Consider the following 8,656-nt stretch of genomic DNA (forward strand, 5'->3'; position numbering starts at 1 on the left):
ACTTGAGTAGATTTGGGTGTTGTTTGAAATGGTAGCAAAATTCAGACTTTTATATATAACCACCACCATTCACATAGTTATATATTGGTAGTTTATCAAAGTAGAGCTACTTGCTACGCCACTCTTCAATGACTATTGGAGGGGAAGAGGTCTTCGACTTCCACAATTATCATTGATATGTTGGAATAATGGAAGCAATCTATCTCAGATGCATTGACTGAGGTAAGGAGTTTAGGTTTGGACGATTAGTTTTGGGAGAATGTTAATTTTGTTGCTGAATTTGTAGAGCTTATACATGATACTCCTTTTTGTAGAGACAAACATCCCATGTATATGTGAGATTTATGAGAACCAATGTAAGAGGATTTAATCTATCACAAATACGAGACATTTCAATGTACACAATTGTAACCTCACACTTTTTATGACATTTTTATTGCATCGAGAGGCGTATTGTTCAGCCCAGTATGAGGGAAATGTGTGATTCCATCCTTTTAAACTAAAAATAAAATATTATATAAATAAAAAATATTGTCGGCTGTAATAAGAAACAAAAATAAATATACATGGTTGGTCACTTTTACTTGAAAACATTATAAAGATTCAATATTTCCACTCTAATTTTGATTGCTAAATTCATTGGTAATATTACAATGTAGTATGTAGATGTGGTAAAATATTATATTTTCACTTTTGAATGTGAGGAAGATGTATAATTCTTATACCTTTTAAAAATATTTCAAGACATGACTTTGATAAATTATTTAATATCCATGTAAACTAATTTACTTCAATATTGATTTTATATATATATGATATATTAAGAGAAAGTAAAAAGAAATAATGTTAACCATAATAAAATATTTAAATGCTCAAATAGAAGAAGTAATTGGAAAAAAGAAATATAAATACTATATATTAAAAGTAATAAGAGGGAGATGTGTAATTCATTTAATTTTTGAGTAATAAGAAAGATGTGAAATTCCTTTAATTCTTAATATAAAATTAGCATATGATATTTAAAAAATATTAATAAAAAAATAATGTAGGTAATAAATAAAATATTTCAATACAAGGTTAAGCAATATTGATGTGCATTTAAAAATATATTAATAACAAAAACACATTTTAATGTGAACAATATGACTCATAAATCAAATATTTTAATGATCATGTTAAATAAAATATTTTAATGTCAACTATGTATATATTATATATGGTTAAAAAAAACTATATACATATTGTATCTACTATTTTGTATTCAGGTTCTTTTTTGGTAGCTCAGTGTGAGGGAGATGTTGTCATGTGATGTTACATTTAAAAATAATACTTATAATACAAATTTAAAATTAGTAATAAAAAAATTAATGTCAATCATAAATAAACACTTCAATTTCCACTTTAATTTTACATCATCTTTATAAAGAGAGATAGAGTAATTGAAAGTAAAAAAATAAAAAATAATTTACATTTTAGTACAAGAGATTAATGCTTGGTATAATACAAGGATAATTCTTATTCCATTACTAGATGTTTTATAATTCAAGGTATAAGGGAGATTTGTAATTCCATATATGTATAACAGTCAAACATGTAATAATCTTCAACAGGTCTTCACAGTTATTCATATTGTAAGATGATTTTTTCATAAAAGAACTATATTTGTGAATTGAGTATGTCCTAAATTTGCTTCATTTCCAAAAGTTGATCTTACAAAAATATTTCAATGTCAACTATGTATATATTATATCAAAAAAGGTGAAAATAAATTTTTTCTTATAGTTAAACATTTTATTAGTGTGCTCCGCAAAACCAACATAAATTCATCTATTTCTAGATCTACTAACAATGGAGAGGAATCAAATCTCTAGAGGTACAAACCTTTAATCAAATTTTGCACTTAGAAAGAGGTTTGCATCTTGATAGATTTAATCCCTCTTGGCACTCAGTAGATCTAGAATTAAGATGGATCTATGCCCGTAATTAACCCAAAAGGGTGTGATCCTATGACAAATAAGAGGCCTCATTCCAAATATAGACGACCGATGATAGGATTAATGAATGACATTAATGAGACTTACAAAGGAGACAATTGACATGCATTCTTAGTTTGTGTGTTTTTCACATAGGTGAAGTGTCTTTGGCTCACACACCACTTTAAAAGAGAGTTGCAAGAAGAAGGATCCAATTGATTGGTGGTAGGTTCATGGTACATATGCTTTAGAGTTATAAGAATTTTCCATACAAATGATCTCATAGGGAGGCAATCCCTTGTCTTTTAAGTGGAATTAGAGTACTTGCTTATTATCCATTAGTGAAGAGAAAATGGTTGAGACAAAAAAAAAGACAAAGAACTTGAGCTACATTTGTAGCACATTTCATCTCATTGCTTGGAAAGACTTGTGAGGGTCCTTCCATGAAGTGGGGCCGATATATAGTTTCTATTGTACGTGTGGACAAGGGGTCACAATGACAAGGTATTCTCGATCTACCACTAATTACAATTGCAAATCAACCTATGCTTGAGAGTGATAATCAATTGGAAATCATGTTAATTAAGGACACAAGCAATGATGATGATGATGATGATGATGATGATACATGAACATAGGACTTTCCTTGAACACTTAACTATGTTGTTTTCTTTACTTCATTTTTTAAAATGTCATTGGGTAATTTTTTAATGTATTTTTTTAATATACGAGCACTATCAAGGGAAATGATCAAGTTATTCTATTCATTGTTTAATGTTGAATGATTTGAATCCATTGGTGATTTACTTAAGTTTCAATTAATTTATTTTTATCTGTTGTATATGTAGAATTTTATGTTTACTTTGGTGTAACCCCATCCCTTGTTTCAAATGGTGTCATATCCATATCCATACCCACACACCTTGGCAATTTAGTATTTTTTGAGACATAAATTTTTTTTGGTGTCTTAATGATGTGGTCAATATAGTATAAAAATGCATTTCATTTTCATGTATTTTATGTTGTGATGCTTTTGTCTTGTAGGATGTGGAGTTTTTCAATGGTCAAGAATGTAGCTCCTAATTCATATAGATTTTGCCCTTATGTTTTTATATGAATTGTGATTCCTACCCACTTATTATATATATATCATTGATAAAATCACAAATTTTTTACGATGTGCAATAAATAGCGATTTTTAGGGAGCTAATGTTTTCGAAAATATGTTTTCTGGAACTTTTCCAATCTTTTTGTTAATGACTCTTTTTGAACATTGATATATAACTCCTATAATGTTCTACAATTTCTAGAATTTCTCTACTATAAGGTGGAAGGAGAATTAAAGTCCTCAGGACTTACATAGTGTGAAAAGACCATGGAAGTTCCCTCTACGTTAAAATTGTGTACAACTCATTTGTTATTTCAAATGTAAAGGAATTTCATCTTTTATTTACATTTCAATATGGAGTATTTTTTTGTCACAAATTTTATATTTTGTTTTTCTTGCGATATTCTTGTATAAATTCCTCCTGCCCAAAATTGTATCAAGTGATCCATAAATTGTTGTGGATATTCCACTGGATTGTTTGTTGAATAGATCTGCTAAAACTATATTAAAAAATATGAAATCGACATTATTATGATTTTATTTCTCTTTAGATTTATGGATTTGTAGATCATTGTTAATTGTGTATGCATGCAAATTAAAATTATGCAAAAAATAGAGAACAATGGAATAAATACTCACAAACCATGATTTGACATAGATATGACCCGGGTAACCCTTTCGGGAGAAAACCCAACTGGAAGACGAGGCCTCTTGGCTCTCTTTCTCTATATAGAAAATGGTTGCTAGTACACAGAAGTATGGCCTATGGCTCGTGGGCTACTGCAATTTACAAATCCTCTGTGTACTCTATTTCCTATCCCTCTCATCTATTTTTTCTCATCTATGGAACAAATTCCCTCGAAAGAATGGGACCCATTTTCCTCCTAGTGGCCTAGTTATAACATTGCCCGATAGCCTACTAGGGGCTAGGTTTGACTACCTCAACTTCTAACCAAAGTTACAATATAGACTCTTCTAGAGTGTTCTTGATCATAATCACATGGCTAGCCCATTTTCCATGAATAATGGGAGCTAGTGTGGCATCCTCTCTAATTATGGTGGTGAAACTAGGAAGGTCAAATTTTGAGTGTCATAACTTTTGAATATAGACTCCTATTGATGCGATTCTTGTGTCATTGGCAATGTCTCTATGTGTAGAATATGATTTTTGACACCAAAGTGACAAGTTTACCCCTAAAAAACATTGTTTGATGCCTCAAAATTCTCTCAGAAGGTTTTAGACCCCAATTGGCCAAATTGGGTCTTGTCGATAAAACTGGTCTTGTGAGTTGATTCCTCCACATTTTCCACTCTGAAAGAATAAATATGGATGAAAAATAATATAATGATCCACTCTGGATTACACCTCCCAATTTTTGGAGGCTTTTGGTCCCGAAAATATTCTACTGAATGAGGTGAGGAAATGTTTCCTCCACCTTCTCTCGGGTGTACTATTTAGCTTTGCCTAGAAGTTGTCCTTTCACCCCAACTTTCCAAAGGTCACGCTACCCCTTTTTCTGTTGAAGAAAGTGTAACTAGGTTCGGTCTTTGTAAATGTAATTTTGACATTTGTATTTATTCAAGAAAAGAGAAATTATTTTTATATTGTTTGTTAATGAGTTTCTTGCTCATTGAAGTAGGTCAAGCACATGTTTAAGTGCTTCTAGGAAGTCAAAGTGTCAATGTATTTATGTAAGAACCTTAGAGGGCATGCTATACTATGTAGAATATTGTATAAGGTCAAAGGAATACCTCCAAGCAAAGTCAACAAGTCTCCTCCTTGCAACAACATCCTTCAACAACAAAACGATGAAGAAATAGACAAGTCGACCTACAATCATGATGTCGACCTCAAGTCAGCATAAAGGAGGGACAACCCTATATATATAGAGGTTGTCCACTCCCTCACAACTTCAACGAAGCATCTCTGAAATCAACGAATTATAGAAGCTAAGAAAAGTGAGGAAAAGGCAAGTCTAAGGGTCTCCAAGTGAAGCAAAGAAGGAAGGAAGAAGAAGTGAAGTGAAGGGACTATTTCTACAGCAGAATACAGTCACACATGCGAGGTAGAAGAGGAAAACATGCGGGTATAAAAATAGTGACAAAAAAATTCAAGAATCATTCTTTTTTGGGCTAGAAATTAGGCCTACAAGGCCTCCCAAGTCAAGTGAAGAAGTTTATCTCTCTAGCGAAGGTGAAAGGACCCTAATTCTCTAGGGTACGTACCACACGTGGGAAAAACTAGGGCAACATAATAATATTATAGTCATACCTCAAGAAAGATCTCGTTTGGTTAACAAAATAATAAGTCTACTTTAGTAAAGGATAGAAGAAGAACATCTCTTCTAGAAGGCTCACTCAAGGAAGGTCTATTTCTAGACAAGCAGCAGAGAAGGAGGACGAAGTGTTGGGGAGAAAAGTGTCGAAAGGAGGAAGTTTATGTGTTGGGAACAAAATGTAGAATAGAGGAAGGACTTGACTTGTGCTTGGAGGACATCCTAGTCAAGGGTCTAGGGTTTGACATTGATCAATAAGAAGCTTCAATAATAGAAACTTACCAAAGGGTTTTACTCTCTAAGTGTTAGGTCCCTATAATACTAATGATTCCCCCATTACTGTTTTCATTGTAGCTCTTATTGTTATTGTTGTGCCCCTATTGTCCCCATATTGTTATTATTGGGCCCCATAGAAGCCCACTATTGTTATTGTTGTGGCCTTATATTATTATTGTTATGTCGACTTTGATTATATTGTGACCCCTTAGACTCCTATATATAGAAAGGAGGTTTTGTCATTTGTATCATCCAAGAATTTCATTTGTGTAATGTAAAGGAGGTTTCCCCCTTGAAGAGGCTAATTTTGAAGTCATTGATCTATCTTTTCTTCTATTTTGTGAGTTAGTTACATAACATTTGATATCAGAGCTTTGGATTCTAGGGTTTCGCTGCTCCGAACAAGTCATCGTAGGATTTTCGCTATAACCTTTTTTTTCTACGATGTTTCAGAAGTTGAAATTAAAACCCATTTGAGCCAAAATCTCGATGAACCTTAGGTCCAAATTGTAGATCTTGTATCGCTATATTTTCAGAGATAGGATCAAAGAAGTTAGGTTTTTTGTAGGCTCCCGAATTATATCTCAAACAGGTGACCTGGGGAAAATCATCATAACTTTTGCTCTGAGTATTAGATTAAAATTTCGTAAAAATTTACAGAAAGGGAATGGACTGTAGTTTTTTGTGTATCAGTTTCAGGTCCTAAGGTTCAAACAGTGACACATGGAACTTCATACAAGTTCGCTCTATTGAACCCGTCTATAATCAGGTCATAGTAGATTTGGCATAACTCTTTCTTGGAGAATTAGATCAGACTTGTGGGGTTGAAAAGAGGACTCAGAGGGATACCAAAGGATGCAATTTCATACCTTGGAGATTGGAAATCACAGAGATACAACATATTCAATATCGAGCTCCTACAAATTGAAAAAATGTGTGTATTTTTTTTAAAATTTTGCATAAGTTTGGTTTGAAAAATTAGTTTGAAGGAATTCAAAGGGAATATTGAAGCATTATTATCATTAATTGATTCCACGAAGAAAGAAAATGGAAACACCTAGTAAGAAACCTAAAATCTCTAGCATGACTCATGAAGAAGAGGAAGAAATGCAACATGATATATCAAAATTACGAGACCAAGTGCAACAAAATTCACTCTCACAAAAAGTAATAGAAGCTAAGATGGATAGTTTAAAGAAAGACATGGAAGCTAAGATGGATGGTGTGGAAGCTAATATGTATGGTTTAAATAAAGCATGAAAGCTAAGATGGATGGTATAGAAGAAAAACTTAAAGGCAACATGGAAGATTTGAAGACGGATTTGACAAATTTGCTACAAGAAATGCTTACTAATGGTGAAAGGGTAGTAAAGGAAACTCATGAGGAGAACAAAAGAAATGTTAATCATGATTTCATAGACTCTAATAGTGTATTGAAGACCCACCACGTTCCAAAGATTGATATGAAGAAGCTTGATGGCAAGGATCCCGTAACATGGATACCATAGATGGAGCAATATTTTGATCTCCATAATGTGCAAAACACACAAAAGGTACACATTGCAACTTTATATTTGGAACCAAATCATTTTGTACGGTATCGCTGGATTTTCTCTCGTAAACAAATTTTCACTTGGGAAATTTTTACGGAAAAAATGATAGTACATTATGAGGATACAAAAAACAACACTTTTTATAGCCAATTGGTAAATTTCAAATGAAAGGGTTCAATGATGGAGCACATTGAGGACTTCCAAAAATTGAATATAAGGGTAAAATACATTCCAAAGGAGCATATGATTGATGTGTTCATAGGAAATTTAAAGGATAACATCCAACATGAGGTTCGCCTTTGGGAACCTGATTCATTGGAGAAGGCATTCACGTTGGCAAGAAAAATGGAAAGAAAAATTATGGAAACAAGGAAGCCTACCACTCACAACTATAAATATGGAAGTGTTGTTTCCCCTAGTCTTGCACAACCTACAAGGTTGACACCACAACAATTGGAAGAAAAAAGAGCAAAAGGGCTTTGTTACAGTTGTGATAGCAAATACACTAGAGGTCATAAGTGTGTTGAGAAGAAATTATTTTAAATGATTATGAAGAGGAGGAAGAAAAGGAACAAGAAATGTCAAAAGAAGAGGATATACACCAGGGAAGAAACCCTATAGAAAGAAGAAATGAATCCAATCATATCTTGTAATGCATTGGACGAAATTACCACTCCTCAAACTATCAAGATAGAAGGACATATCAAGAAGAAAAAGGTATTAGTGTTGATTGATTCAGGAAGTACCCATAATTTTATTCATTGTAAGATAACCAAGGAATTGAATTGCTTCCTATATCCAACACTAGAGTGTCAAGTGATGGTTGCAAGTGGAGGAACCATAAATTTATCTAGAAAGTGCCATAATATCAAGCTATCCATGGGAGAATATGTATTGAATAGCCCAATGCTTTCCATTCCAATGGGTGGTGATGATGTTGTACTAGGAGTCCGATGGCTACAATCCTTGGGTACAATAGCTTTTAATTTTCAAGAAATTTTCATGAAATTTTGTTCGAAAGGAAAGGAAGTTGAATTAAGGGGTATCACAGGGAAACCGAGAAATATAATCAGCTCTAATGATGACAAAGATTCTAAAGACAGAACAACGAGGTGTAATTGCACAATTATGTTTGCTAGAGGTTCCCACATTGAAATCATCTATTTCTCCAGATATCCAAAAAGTCTTGGACAATCATTCCAAGGTATTTGAGACTCCCAAAGGCTTCCCACCTATTCATGATCATGATCATGCTATTCATTTGATTCCAGGAAGTGTTCCTCCAAATATCAGGCCTTACATATATCCCTAGGCCCAAAAGAGTGAAATTGAACGTATGGCTGCAGAAATTCTGGAGGCTGGTATAATTCAATCTATTCAAAATTCTTTCTCTACTCCAGTAGTATTGGTGCATGTGTCCGGATTATAGGGAGCTCAACAAGCTCACAATTAAAGATAAATTTCCCACTC

This window comes from Pinus tabuliformis, chromosome 6, assembly GCF_031772625.1.
Source record: "Pinus tabuliformis cultivar Carrire ecotype Pingquan chromosome 6, CPIR1, whole genome shotgun sequence".
Classification (NCBI taxonomy): Eukaryota; Viridiplantae; Streptophyta; class Pinopsida; order Pinales; family Pinaceae; genus Pinus; species Pinus tabuliformis.